Genomic DNA, 15608 nt, shown 5'->3' on the forward strand with positions numbered 1-15608 from the left:
GAAGATGGTGTGGGGTGTGGGGGGAGAATCACGGGAACACGACAGGGAGAATGTAAGCAATTGGTTCTCAAACCTCGCTGCGCATGAGAATCACATGGGGATTCTTAAAAACCCAGATGCCTTTAAAATAAAAATTCCAGATGCCCAGCCAAACTCTAGACAAATCCGGTCAGGGTCCCGGAGGGTATGAATGGTTGTCTAAGCTCCCCGGATGCGTAACCAGCTCAGAGAACCCTGATATAAGCAGAGATACAAGTCATTGGTAACTTTCTATTGTCTTAGATTGGTGGTGGATTCAGGGTGCTTTTCATTCTATTAGTATCTTTTATGACTCACATATGGTACAAGTATTAGTTTATGTATCAACTATTCCATTAAAAAGATAGGTGCCCTGGAGCACACACACACTTCCTCCTTGACTGTGTACTTTGCTTTATTAAACTACTCTTTGCTTGGACCTGCTCCTCCTGCTCATGAATTCTTTCTCCATCGCAGTCAATCCACCTGCCAACCTCAAGACAATGTCCGTGCGTCAAGGTAACACTACGAAGCAACACAAGCCGCGTCACGCCATGGCACCTTCTCCTATAGGTTGTGGTGTCAGCTTCCAAGGATCCGTTTCCCGCACGCATGGCGCTCCCCAGAGCCTCCTCCGTGACTCAGTCTAACGCTGCTTACTCTCAGGTCCATGTCTTTCCCCCGTCTGCAGTGAATGGAATAGATCATTTCCAAATAAGATAAAATAATGAAACATTAATAACTGAATATGAGTTTATCCACTTTGGGCTTCCTTATTACAGAGAAAAACAAGTATGGGGCTGTTAGTAAACTTATTTGTGCTTATTGAAAGATTTTACTATGAAGAAGCACGTGTTTATAGAAATTATGAAATGTATGCAAAATTTAGCATTCACTAAAAAATGCTAGTGTAACAGTGTACAATTGCTTCTTAGTTTTCACTGAAAACTAAGGTTTCTAAGGATTTTAAGTTCTAATAATTGAAATAATAAGGGAAACCTCTCTGAATTCAAGAAAATTAAGATGTGTGTTTTGATAAGGTGTGAGAAATGGAAATGCGCTTTTATTGAGGGAAAATATAATTTTGTTCTAAAGTGCAGCTGGTTATTTAAGGAGAGAAAATTCTGTATGTAAAAAGAAGGTTGTAGAAGGCTTGTTGTCGGTAAAATTGTAACATTTTCAGAATATCTCGCCTAGCTTTAGTACATTTGCATATCCTCAGGGGTGGAGAGAAGTTCATCTCCCATGTCAGTGGGTAATTACCTGGGCAACCGAAGGTGTGTCTGAAACTGGGAGGTTAAGGGAAGGGGGCTGCTTGCTGGCTGGCTTGCTTGCTGGCTTCTTCTGGAGCAGAGGAGAGAGACGGCCGTGGACTGCAGTTTGTAAGCAATAAACGAGTTTCAAACTTTATTTCTCCCTTTGACTGATTTCGGTTTTTACAGGTATTTTGCCCCGGGATTTCCTCTCCCCAGACTTACACTTGTGGAAAGGGAATTTAATGTGGTTATGCTATGTGAGACTGAAATGAATGAGTTTTGATACCAAGTACACAGCAAGACTAGAATTTTGTTCTGTTTGTTAAAGGAAAAAGTTTTCTTGAATATTGATCTGCTCTTTTTTTTTCCAGAACATTTTTTTTTTGGTATCAATAATGTACAATTATTAGAGAAACGTTGTGGTTACTAGATTCCCCCCATTATGAAGTCCCCACCACATACCCCATTAGTCACTGTCCATCAGCGTAATAAGATGCTAGAGAGTCACTACTTGTCTCCTCTGTGCTATACTGCCTTCCCCATCGCCCCCATCCAACGTTATGTCTGCTAATAGTAATGCCTCTTATTAGCCTTCTCCCTCCCTCCCTTCCCACCCACTCTTCCCAGTCCCTTTTCCTTTGGTAACTGTTAGTCCATTCTTGGGTTCTGTGAGTCTGCTGCTGTTTTGTTCCTTCAATTTTTGCTTTGTTCTTATGCTCCACAGATGAGTGAAATCATTTGGTACTTGTCTTTCTCCGCCTGGCTTATTTCACTGAGCATAATACCCTCCAGCTCCATCCATGTTGTTGCAAATGGTAGGATTTGTTTTCTTCTTATGGCTGAATATTATTCCATTGTGCATATGTACCACATCTTCTTTATCCATTCATCTACTGATGGACACTTAGGTTGCTTCCCTTGGCTATTGTAAATATAGGGGTGCATATGTCTTTTTGAAATATTGGTCTGCTCTTAATGTTAAGAGATTATGAAGGGTTTTTCTAATTGTTTTATCAGAATAATTTTTTGTGCTTCATGTTGTCTGAATCAGGTCTTTGAGTACTCAAAAAAACAAAATTTTAATATTGAAAGAGCTGAGCTTTGCTAACAACTATGTAACCTGTATTTGCCTTTAAAATCTTTTATTGTCACCTTGGTTAAATGGATAGGTATTGTTTCATGGTGACCTATAGTCCTATTTGGGCAAGTGCCTTAAAACCTTTTGAAAATTTTGACAACTCCCCAAAATCAAATTCTACATAAAGTCCTTTTGCCTCTAGTTAACGCTGAGATTTTCCAGAGGGTCCCTGGAACACATCAGAGGATTTTTTTCCTAGTAAAGGAGAACTGTTTAGCTAATTCGGCTTATTAATTTGACATGTAAAATTACCTGGGAAACACTGTCAGTTGAATGATGCTAGACTTAGATTATTGAACTGTTATGTTACAGAAGTAACTGAATTTCCTCATCAACTGCCTTCTGATGGACTCATCAGATATTTAACCATTGCCATTTTTAAGTCTTTTGTCATTTACAGATATTGTTTTACTCCAGAATTAGTAGAAAACTGGATTTAAGCAGAAGAATTAATTACATAAGACTGAATAAACTGAGGAGGATGATTCTAATTTTTATGAATTTTTGTTTCAAATTATTGCCGGGCAGCTGCATCTGGGAGGTCTCTCCCTGTGCACTAGGTGAACCTCAACCCCAGCAGGGGAGGGTTCTTGACTCTGATCGAGAAAGAATTCATGAACAGGTTGGTCAAGTGTAGGTAAGGAAGAATAAGATAAAATTTCAAAGGAATTATGAATCACCAGTATACATCATGCCTTATGCCGACCCCTACCCAAACGACCCTATAAATCCCCAAACCCAAAGCAGAGAGCAAGGAAGAACAGAGGGAGGAAAAGGAAGTTCACTGACCTCCTGTCAGTATAGGGCAGATCCTCTGCTAACTCCTAAAGCCAGAGTTACCTGGCATCCAGGGTCTGCTTGATCTGCATGGCATGGGAATTATATCCCTGCCACCCCAGGATTTAGTGGAGCCCTGGAGCCCTGGATGGAGTGAGTTTATGTTCCGAGAACTTCCATGTCCCTAGGGGTCTGAAATAAAACAGGGAGAGAAAAAAGGATTGTGTTAAGACTTAGAAAGCTGAATGAAGTAGCAAAGTGACAGAGACATTTACCATCAGAGGTGGAGGTTGGAGAGTTCTTGTCTTTATTGCAGAGAAGAGTTCAGAGACAAGTGCAATTGGCATATGCAACAGAAAAGTTTGTTTGATATAAAACAGTACACACTCAGATGGAAGTGTGGGCTCCCTTAGAGAGGAGGCATGCTTAAGGGTTTAGGGTTTGGGGCTTTATAGGGCCATTTGGGTAGGGGCTGGCTTACGGCATGATGATACTGGTGATTCATAATTCCTTTGAAATTTTATCTTAAGAAAAGGGTTATTTAGGTGACCGTGTTGATCTGGATCTCAACATTCTTTATTCACATAGGTTCATTTACACTTCAGAGGTCCATCTCTCCTCCTGCTTACAAAGGTACTTAATTGATTAAGGGGTGAAAGAAGAGGAAGAACAGAATACAGATTAAGTTAAAGAATATGATGGGCCTTTTTCACAGGCTAAATAGATTTTACAATGGCATGACCCTTGTCCCATTTCCCTGCTCCCTCTCAAAATGTTAATGATTTTTTTTTTAAAGTGTTTATTTTTAAACTTTTTCTCTTAGTGTAACTTACAGCACTTTAGTAAGTTATACCTTTACAAGCAGAACTGAAACATTTATCTTTCTCTACCTAATCCCTCCACAATTTGGAAACTCTCAGTGAGTATTTTTGTATTATATGGCAGTGTATTTATTTATTTGCATAAGTTCTGTAAGAATCTATTCTCCTTGTAACCAGACACAATTGAAAACTTTGTTTGTATTACCAAGGCTTTGACTGGAATGTCATATTTGAGAAAGACATGCATAGACTCATATGGTCAGATAGCTGAAGGAACTTAGGCTGACTTTATGGAGCCGACAAAGCCCCTTGGAAGAACTGGCCTGGGACCTTGCTTACAGGGTTCCCAGCAGCCTTACCAGGTGAGGAAGGAAGGTCACTTCCTGGCAAGTGCAGGATTCAGAATATCTAGGGGACTCAAGAAGAGAGGAATTCACCCAAATCTATAGGTGCTGCCAGTGAAACCTCATGGCGAATCCCTGGCTTGGCTTCCTCCATTCGGAGAGGCCTTTGACAGTTCAATCTGAAATTCCTTATGAAACGTTTCAGCAAAGTGCATTTAAGAGAGCCTGCGTGATCAATTGCGGTTCTTGCTGCGCTTATGTAAATAATCAGGCTAAGTGTTCTGAAGCTAAACTTATTTTACAAACAAACACTGCTGGGGCAACCCCATGGCCTCTCCCCTCCCTGAAAGGCCACGAGGAGCTGCTGGACCCACAGGCAGGGTCAGAGCCCCACAGCAGGAAGTGGCTGCCGAAGAGTGACTGACACTCATTTTCCCTAGAGAGGGGCATGTTACAGCAGGTGAGTGGCCAGTGAGCAGAGAGTGGGTTGGGGACTTTGGCCGGTGTGTACATTTGGTTAGATGCTTGTTTATTTTCTAAACATTCCATGTAAATTGGTCTCTGGGGTTGTTGGGAGGGAGGATATAGATACCAGACCTGCTAGAACTTACATGAAGAAGTTGGCCCTGACTTCACCTCAAAGTATATTATATGCCGATTAGCATACTAAAAATCACACCCCTTGGTGCCATGACAGATCTGAGGAAGGCCATCGAAGGACAAAAAGAGGGTGTCATCCTAGGTCCCAGAAATCTCCTTCCCCATTCCAAGAAAGACCCCAGCTGACCCAATGAATAGTCCACCTGTACCTGACCTCCAGCTATAAGACTACCCACCCGAACCCCAGCATCGTGCTGCTCACCCCTGGGGCGCGTCCGCACTCCCTCCTTGAGTGTGTACTTTGTTTTATTAAATTACTCTGCTTGTGGGAAAAAAAAAGGGATAATAAAGAAATATTTATTCATTCTCTTTCATTTTCCCATTCTTTATTTGTTTCTTCCCTTCATTCCTCTATTCCTTTATTGACTTCCCGGTTTTCCTGGAGGCAGTATAGTATCCGTTGAATGTCACGGCCTCTATTCCACCCCCCACCATGCTAGTTGGGCGGTTTTAGGCAGGTCACTTTATCCCTCTGTGCCTCTGTGTCCTCATCTGTGAAATGAGAATGTGAAGCGAGTAATTGGAAAGGCAGAGGCCATTAGGCTGGGGGGCTCATACCGCCCTGGGAGCGTATGCGAATGAACCAAAACCTAAGCCGGCATCAAAGCTCTTGAATCCAAGAAAATTAAACTTAAGAACAACTAATCACGAACGGCCAACTAACATTTCCCAAATAAGGCAACTGCTTAAGCTGTCGCTAAATGATTTTCTTGCTTTGCTTCCATGACTCCTGTATAAAAACCTCTCCCCTAGCTCCTGTGTGCTGGTCGAGGTGTTTCTCACCCCCGTTGGTCTGGTACTGCCCAATTTGAACTGATAAACTCTTGAAAAATTCTAATGTGCCTCAGTTTACCTTTTAACAAGAACAGTGACAGCGCTGCTTTCTAGGGTTGACCTTGTGAGAAGGAGTGAGGTTTCAGGGCAGAGCGCCCCCGAAAGAGCCTGTAGTGCTTCTCAGGGAGGTGTGCTTTCTTTCCCAGCTCCCTTTACTTGGCACGTGTTTACTCAGGGTCTGCCGTGCCCCGTGCATGAGATTCCCCAGGTTATCCCCCTATTGGTCCCTGTCCCTTTGGCCAATCTCTTGGCCCCTTTTCTGCCTTGTGCCCCCAGTTGGCAGGGGAGGCATCCCCCCAACTATAATCAGTCCAGCCAGCGTGGCCACCCAGCAAAAGAGCCCAAACATCAGTGCTTGTTGGTGGGACCCCCCGAGTGTGGTAGGAACCTCAGAAATATGTGAATTAGGTCTTGGAAGACATGGCTTCAGGTCCTTATTTGGTGCCTCTTGGGTAAGGCCACTCCACTCTCTGGGCCTCGGTTTTCTCATCTGTATAATGGTCTTAAAGGACCACACAAGCTCCCGTCCTGGAGGGGCCCGGTCCTGGAGGCCATGCCCTCCGGGCCTGTTCTGCAGGGCAGCCGTCTCACCAGCCCACTACCATTCCGCCTCTAACCTCATCAGTACACGGTAGCCTGTAGCTCCTCAAGCCTCTCACTGAGGTCTTTTCCTTTGTTCCTCCAAGAACCCTATGAGATTCTCTTCTGCTCCCATTTTAGAGTTGTCTAAACTGAGCCACAGACAGATGGCATCACATGCCCAGGGAAGCACAGTTTTAGGTCGTAGGGCTGGGATGGGGACTCAGCTCTGATTCCAGGGCCTGGGCCCTTCTGGCAGCACCAGAAGGGCCACAGTCTTCACCTTCTTGACTGCCAGCCTGGCACCTGGCAGGGTAGGCACTCCGTGAACACCGCTGAGAATGAATGAGCCGATCTCCAAGCTTGGGGTCCTTTCTCCTCCTTCATCCTAAGGAAAAAGCCAAGATGGTATTGAAAGCACACAGAAAAGCATAAAGGAACTGACATTGTTTGAACACCTACCATGTGCCAGATGCTTTTAGCATAGCCTCTGTTTAAGCCTCTCTCCAATCTGTGAGGTCCCTGCTCCCATTTGCACACAAGGAAACAGACTCTGAGAGGTCCAGCAACTCTCTTGAGGCCACACAGCAAGGATTATGAGAGCCAAGATTTATCCCCAACCTCCAGAGCTTGTGACTCGCCCTTCAGTCCGCTTCTCCAGGCATTTGTGACTTGCAGGTGTAGCTCTTAAAAGAGGCCATCAGATGTGGACCAGCGGGGCTATACAAAGGGTTCAACAATACTAAATATTGAGTGACAGGTTGATGACCAGCCCCCAAGGGCTGAGAGAGGAAGCCCTGGCAGAGAACCATCCTCGGGAACACTGCGCACTCTGGGCCCGAGGCCAGCACAGTGATGTGATCAGGGGCTGTTCCCGGACTGAGTCTTTGGGTGTCCTAGAACAAGAGTAGAAACAGGAGTAGGGAGATGGTGTGACCACGTGGGAGCAGCTCCCAGCCGCTGAAATGTGGCAGCGCTGCAGGATGTACAACAGTCTCACTGACAAGCAGGTGGTATTACCGAGGCACTCTTAGCTACTCCGAGTTTCACCGCAATTCACCCTCAACTGCTCCGGCTTTTCTCTTCCCACCTGGGCTGGGCTCCCACCCTCTCTAAAGACAAAGGATGCAGAAGTAGACAGGCAAGCTCATAGACACTGGGGCTCTGTTCTGTGCTTTAATAATAGTGAGGAAAAACAACGAATATAGGTGTCTGAGAGGAAAAACGTGTGAAAGGTCATTCATCAAAAACAGTAGCTGTCACTAGGGGGCAGGATCGGGGGGGTGATTTCTGTTGATTTTTCTCTCTGGGCTTTTTGATTTACAATGATCACCGTTACTTGGGTAATATTTTTAGAAGATAATATATTGGTTGGTTGATCATCGCAACCTGTGTTTCCACCGGGCTTTATACTTGACGAGGTGCTTTTAGTGCATGAGTGGCTCTCAGCCCTGGGCTGCAGATCTGGATGACCCAGAGGGATTTTCTAAAATCCTGATGCTTGATCCCCGAGACAGAGGTTCTGATTTACCTGGTCAGGGATGGGGCCTGGGCATCTGTATTTTTAATAAACTTTTATTTTAGAACAGTTTTGGATTTACAGAGAAATTACAAAGATAGTGCAGAGAATTCCCTTATACTTTGCACCCATTTTCTCCTGTTATTAACATTTTATGTACATCATGTAGTTCTGCAAGACACAAGCTTCACGCAGGTAAGTTCAAGGTAAGCAGAGCCACCTCGTTTTCTAGATGCTCTAGGGGAGAGTAGGTTTCTCTACCTTTTCGGGCTTCTAGAGGCTGTCACATCCCTTGGCTCATGGCCCCTTCCTCATCTTCAAAGCCAGCAGAGTAGCACCTCTCTCTGACTGTTCTTCACATGTCCTGTCCCTTTCGGCCATAGCTGGGAAAGCATTTCCGCTCTTAAGGATTCATGTACCCACCTAGATGATTCCAGCTCCCTCCCTGCTTCCAGGTTTTTAACCTTAATCACATCTGCAAAGTTCCTTTTGCCATGTAAGCTAACGTACACAGGTCCTGGGATTCGGAGGTGGTCATCTTTGGAAGCATTACTCCACCTACGACAGGAGGAAGGGGACACACCCTTCATTGTGGTTCACTTTTAGTTATTGTCAAATTTTTTTTTTAAGCTGGATTCTGCCACATTGCTACCCCTCCAAGCATTTTCCAGTTGTGTGGCTGGAACCTCCCATCATGCCTTCATTGAGGCCTCATGTGTAATCAGGTGAGCTCACCAGACCTTATGCTAACGGGACTGCTCCTATGTGTAGAGTAAGCTGGAAAATGGAATCCTGTTCTGGAACCGTCCATTCAGAACCCTCAGGTAGCTTAGCCTGCTTCCACTTGCTGGAATACATTCATCTCATGGAATGGCACTGACGTTTTTGGTATTCATATTCTTTTCAAGGCCGGTAATATGAAGGAAAGAGCCTCTGTCTCTAGCTCTGAATTATTTCATAGCTCCGAGTTTCAGTTTTCTCACCTATAAAATGGATGAGAATATAATAGCACCGTTTTGTTATTAACAGCTGCCTTAACCTATTGCCAGGCACATTATCAGGACTCAATAAATGATACCCCTTGGTGTCAGTGTTATAATTGCCCTGATGCTGACAGTTTCTGCATAGCACCTGCCTCAATGAGTGCTGGGTTTAGTTCGCTCTCCTAAAGGAGGGAGCCGGGAAACTGTCACTTATTTGCTCACCATGAGTAAATCCTGATTTGTCTAAGCCAACAGTGGTGGACCCATGCCCTTGGGGGTGACTGAGCCGGCAGTGGGCTTGGGCCCGGTCTGCCCCATGACACTTGAGGGGACATCTGCTTGGGCATGGGGTGCTGGGCATTGTCACACCTGCAGGGGACCCGAGGTCCTGCCGCAGGCCTCCTCCCACCAGGAGGGAGCTCCCCGGCATGGCCGACCGTGACCATCACAGAGCAGGAGGAGAGGAAAGTCTGTCCCATAGGGTGATGTCAAGAATAAAATTGACCCACCTGTGGGCCCTCATCCCCTAGCTTGGGCTTCCTTTTTTTTTAAGATTCTCCTTTTTGATTTTATGGTAAAAAACATATAACTTGAGATCTATCCCTCTTAACGAATTTCTAAGTATGCAGTATGTAATTGTTGATGAATAAAGAAAATGTGATTTATACACACAACAGGATTCCTTTTCAGAGAATAAAATAAAGGGTCTTACTGCTTAAGTCATTTCCCACTTACCAGGAAGCATTCCCACCAATAGACTTTTCTAGAGTAGCACTGTTCAAAGTTCAATTCTTACATATATTTTTATATACGTTTATATATATGTAAATGTATATTGGGGAGTAAGGGGGTAAAATACACATAACATAAACCATAAGCCATTTTAACCATTTTTAGATGTGTAATTCCATGACAGTAATACCTTCACAGTGTTGTGTAACCATCCCTCAACTGTTATTTGGTGTAAAAAATCAGGTCATGGAAATAACAATAACAATAACAATAACAATAATCCTGCCCCACACATCACACTGTGGGTATGGCTTTGTCCATGGGTGGGGTATTATTGGCAAGTGAAGACACTAGAAAACAAATATTCAAACACTCATTTCCTCAGGCAGGCAGGCAGCGTGCTGTGGCCCACACGCGGGAGAGAGGTCTGAGAGAATGTTCTCCGGTGGGGCACCAGGGGCATGGGCTAGAGCTGCCAACCCTCGGGCTGGTTTCCTTTGCCACAGTTGGATCCCTGAAGACAGCCCTATACCACGTGCAAATAGCATGTTCTGGAAAAAAAATGTGGTGTGTGAGATCCTCCCCTTTGGAATCAAAGTGTAATTCCTAAACCATGATGACAGCTGGGGAAGTGATGTCAAAGGTTCCCGCCCTCTTCTCTCTGAGGTGTGGGGACCAAGAGCACCAGTCTGTGACAGGACCCCCGTTTGGGTCTGACCTCACCACAGTTCAAGAACCAGCTGGCCTGGCTTAATGGAGCTCACCCCACCCAAATCCCTCGCTTTATCAGGGGGAAGCAAGCCCAGAGACGGGGAGGGTGTGCCCAAACAAGGGAAGCGGCAGAGCCAGCGTATCCAGTGAGAGCAGCTGGCGGCCTCGGTGTGCAGAGGCAGACGCTGCCAAGAAGAGACCCAGCCGGCCCCTGCTTCACAGTTATTGAACGTGTCCTGTGCCCACGTGACTTACCTTCATCCTCACGGTGTCTCCAGGAAGCAAGGCTTATCCCGAGCCCACTTTTCATGGGGAAATGGAGGCTTAGTGCGGTCTGGCAGGGACTCTCATGGCCTGTATAGTGAACCTTGGTTCCCATCCCAGAGCCCATGCGGGTTCCATTCTGCGGGGCCGTTGGATGTGGGTGCAGTTCACCAAAATGGGGCATGGAGCCAATGCTGTGTTTTCCATGACTTTCTTGGACATGGACACCCGCTGGCCATCCCTGGATGGCAGGGAGCCTTCATTTCCTAAGATCCCAAGTTCAAGGTGGCTGGTGGCTGGTGTCAGAGCAGCTCCCTTCTCAACTTAACCTTGAACCTTCCTGGGCTCTGTATTTCCCTCCACATGAAGCCCACAGCATAAACAAGCCACTGAACCCAGCACATTCTGGGCCCTGGCCAGCCTCACCCACCGTGCTGGCCTTCCCTGGAATTCTCGAGGCCGGTGTTTCTACCGTGCTGTTCTGTCTGCCTGAAAGGCTCTTCTCCCTTCTAATCCCTCCTCACCCTTCAGTTCTCAGTGTAAATGTCCCTTCCTCTGAAAAGCCCTCCCTGATCCCCTCCTACTAGGTCAAGTCACCTGGCCTCAAGACACACTGAATTGTCCCTCCATGGTGTTCACTGCAGTGTTAAATAAACGATTTGTAAGAGTTAATATCCTGCCCACACTACATTGTGAATCTCATGAGAGCAGGAATTGTGCCTGCGGTGTGTCCCAGCCTCTGGTACGTAGTAGGTGCTTAATAAATACTTGGTGAACTAGTAAATGAAATGCTGGCCAGTGGGGCACTAGCCCAAGTGTCCTCTTTGTCAGGAGCGTGGGGGCATGAGATGAAAGTCTGTACCTCTGCCAGAGAGGTTTGTCCTAGACCCTGGCCAGTGGCCCAGGATCTGTGCCTAAAAGTGAAGTGTGGTCCCTGGGGAGCAAGCCCCTGGGATGTTCCCAAACCCCTCCATTGAATTTCAGAGGCTTTGTCCCTCAGAAAAGCTTCGCCACTTGTCCTGTCCCCTTGGGTGTGCCCCCTCGTTAGGGCAATAAACTGCTTATGTCACTGGCAGCAGTAATGTGAGGGACACTCCTAAAGCCATTATTGGAAGTAGAAGGCAGAAGGGGGTCTCTGAGATCATCATGCTAGACCCATTTGACACACCAGGAAACTGAGGCTCAAAAGGGAAATAGTTTTGAGACCTGTCAACAACAGTTAGGATCAGATCCCAGCTCGCCTGACAGCTGGGCCTGGCTGCTTTCCACTTTCCTGGACTCCCTGCCTTCACACAGACCTTCTGGGAGCTGGGAGGACATTTCTGTAATCGTCAACAGCCTCCTTTTCAGCCTCTCCATGTGTCTTATGTTGAGTGCCAACCTGCATCCCAGGTGGATCCTTAAATAAGCCGTCCCCTTGAATATTCTCAATACTTTGAAGGAGGAGCTGTTAGGATTCCCATTTTACAGATAAAGGAACTGAGGCCCAGAGAGGTTGTCATTTGGTCAGGGGCACACAGCTAGAATCAGAGCTAGGGAGGGATCCAGTGCCTGCTGTTGACTCTAGAACCTGGGCAGTGTGCTCCTATCCACTCCCCTGCGTCCTCATGTTCAGGTGCACAGATTCAGCGTGTGATTCATTCCCGGTGGGGTTACAGGAGCCTGTGAGCTCCCTCTTTGGACCCACAATGCCTGGCAAAGCCTGGTTTGAGGGAGTAGCTCAAGAGGCAACTGTGGAACTAAATGGAATGAAGATGGCCAGCTTTCTATTCTTTTATTTCTCCAGTGTAACTACAATGGTAGTTTGCTGCGACGTCGTCTCCAGTCAGTGACATGGTTGGGTTTCCTTGCAGCATTTCTCCAGAGGTTGCATGTACGGGCACAAGAATGATGTGGCATTTCTCCCTCACCTCTCCTCTGTGCGGTTTAAATGCCCCAAATACTATTTTCATCCAGAAACTGAAAAAATGTTCAAATATTTAGCTGTAGTGCTCTGCGCTGTTTTCCTGGGATGGCAGTAAGTGGGCCTGCTGGCGGGTGTTGCCTTTGTGTTAATTAGGGAGAAGCAGCAGACGGGTTGGCATGGCGGCTCTTCACACCCGGAGGAGTTGGCTCAACAAAGCCCATTTGGCACTTTTAATCCTGCTGAAAACCTGGCAGTTGGAGAGGTGACATCACTGGAATCAATTACCTCCACAACTGCCAGTACTGGGTAGAAATAACTTAAGAAATCAATTCCTAATAACCGCGCTATTCATCGAGGGCTGCCTGCCTGCCAACTCGCCAACTGCCTGATTTACAGTAGCCCTTTAAACCTCACATCAGCCTTGAGGGACGTTACCCTTATTTCTATCCTCTTTTTACAGATGAGACAACTGAGACTCAGAAAGGGAACTTGGGGTAGGCAGAGTAATGGCCCCCAAAGAGATCAGGTCCCAATTCCTGGAACCTCTCAAGGTGACTTTATTTGGAAAAGGGGTCTTTGCAGATGCGATTAGGATCCTGAGTTGGAGAGATTATCCTGCCTTAACCAGGAAGATGCTAAATGCTGCCCCAAGGTCCTTTGAGACAGATGGAGGCTCCACAGGGGAGCAGGGCCCTGTGAAGACAGAGGCAGAGCCTGGAGGGATGCAGCCATGAGCCGAGGAACACCTGGAGCCACCGGAAGCTGGAAGAGGCAGGGAAGAGATTCTCCTCTAGAGCCTTCTGCGGGCGTGCAGCCCTGCTGACACCTGGATTTTACCCCAGTGATTCAGATTTCAGACTTCTGGCCCCCAGAACTGGAAATAATAGATTCTGGTTGTGTTAGACCACTGAGTTTGTGGTCATTTGTTACTGCAGCCACAGGAAACTTAGAAAGGCAGTGACTTGTCTGTGGCCACACAGCTAGAGAGCCCAGGTGTTGGACTGTATTGTACGTGCCTGATGAACATCACCTATGATGATGATGATGATGTTGCATGTGGGGAGGCTGAGTTACAGGATGAAAAGTCAAAAAGACCACGAACGTGGCCTGCTTTATCCCTCCCAGTGGGCGCTGCTGGGGAGAGACCATCTGAGTATCCTGGAGTTGATGATTCAGTTTGGGGAAAAGCTACTAACACGGTTAGAGCTGGTTCAGGAAAATGATGAAACTTTGTAGGGTGAACACCTCATCTCCACTGAGTCAATTCCAACCGCTAGGATTAAATCCACCAGCCAAGCTGGTCCTGCAAATTCAGTTGAGAGGTGGTTTGCAACTGTTGGAGCGAGTGTGATGGCCCAACAATCTAAAAAGATGAGGTGGCTCTGCTGTGGCTTGGAGTATTTTTCCCATAACACTTTATTTATTGTTGATTTCATCCTCTGCCCTCTTTAGCTCAGAGTAAACACTCAACAAATACTTATTGAATGCATGAACATCTGCTGCTCAACAGGAAGCTAAAGGGAGAAAGTGATGGCCAGTAGCTAAAGCCAAGGGTTTTTGTGGCTCCTCCTGTTCTTTCCATCTCCTCTCCTCCTTTCCCTTCACTACTCTTCCCTTCCCTTCTGTTCTTGAGCAATTCAATCTAAATGCCGTTAGGTGGGTCGCAGCAAAATAAACTTAAGCAACAGGGGGAAGGAGGAGAGGGTACACATTGGTCCACAGAGAGGTACCATAGTTCAAATGGGGTAAGAAGAGTGTCCACATGAGGTGAGGAGACCCAGCACAGGCCAACATCTAGTTGTCAGCATTTAAAAGTCAGGAGATTTTTACCTTCAGATCTAGGTTTCTGACTTCTCTTGAGAAATCTGAAAGGCTAACCATGCTGGGCAATAACTGGCCAGGTGAATAGGCACAGTGCCCTTCAGATGGGGCATGTGACCCCCAGTTCTCCACAGTCTCAACCACTCCCTATTGTGTAACACCCAGCCCACAGCCCATTTATGCTACCAGCCTGGCCTCTGGGACCAGCCCAACCCCTACCATAAACTATGGGAAACCACCCCAGAGCAGGCACTTAAAATGTCTGTTGGATGGATGGGTGGGTAGTCAAATGGATAGATGGAAGAACTTTGAAGATACTTCATTAACCTAGAACAAAGACCTTTTTCAGCGCACTAAACCTGTGTTCCACGGCAAGACAATTCTTGTAGACTTGAGTTTCTTGCATCAGCCATAGTCTCTGGGTAGCTTGGCTGGGGTGGAGCAAGTTGAGAAATCAGGGTGTTGTCTGATGCTAGAGGTCTCCATGTGGTTGTGATTTCCCTGTGGAATTGGAGGTGTCTGAAAGATGGGTGGGGTTCTGGCACTGGGTCAGGGTGCTGGGCGGGCTGGTAAGGCTGCAAGGAGATGGTATCTTAGGGATTGGGTGGGGTGGGAACGAGCCTGTTAGTGGGAGATCTGGCTTGATGGGGCATGTCAGGAGCAAGAAGTGATGGCTTTGTCTCACCCAGACCATCTCACTCTCTGACTGTACATGGGTCATGCCCTTGGTTTGAAACAACCTCTTCTCTCATCTGTCCCCTGAAAGATTAAACTGAAAATACTTAATAAGGTTTGGCAGTTATTTTTCTGGCACAAGTGATTTCTCATTGCCCGTAGGATTAACTCCAAACTCTATACCACCCCCAACCTAACCCAACATGCCCCACTCACCTCCCAGAGCTCAACTCCTATCACTCGACTCCCATTCCCACCCAGTCCTCCTGGTAGGTAGCACACACCAAGTTCTTTGCCACCTGTAGGCTTTTGCACATGTTCCAGCCACTGTGGCTGTCTCTTACTTCTTCAGGTCTCAGTTCTTCATAGGTACTTACTGCCCCTAACCTTCTATATCCTGTCTCAACTGTGACCTTAGTCATCCCCGTCACTCCACTGTTTTATTTTCTTCATTTATACTTCTCAGTGTCTGAAATTGTCTCATTTGTGTATTGTATTGTACTGTGTTGTCTCCCCAGTTAGAATGCCACTCCACCCAAGCAGGGATTCTGCTGTGCTGTTTATCACTTC

The sequence above is a fragment of the Manis pentadactyla genome, chromosome 14, assembly GCF_030020395.1.
Source record: "Manis pentadactyla isolate mManPen7 chromosome 14, mManPen7.hap1, whole genome shotgun sequence".
NCBI lineage: Eukaryota > Metazoa > Chordata > Mammalia > Pholidota > Manidae > Manis > Manis pentadactyla.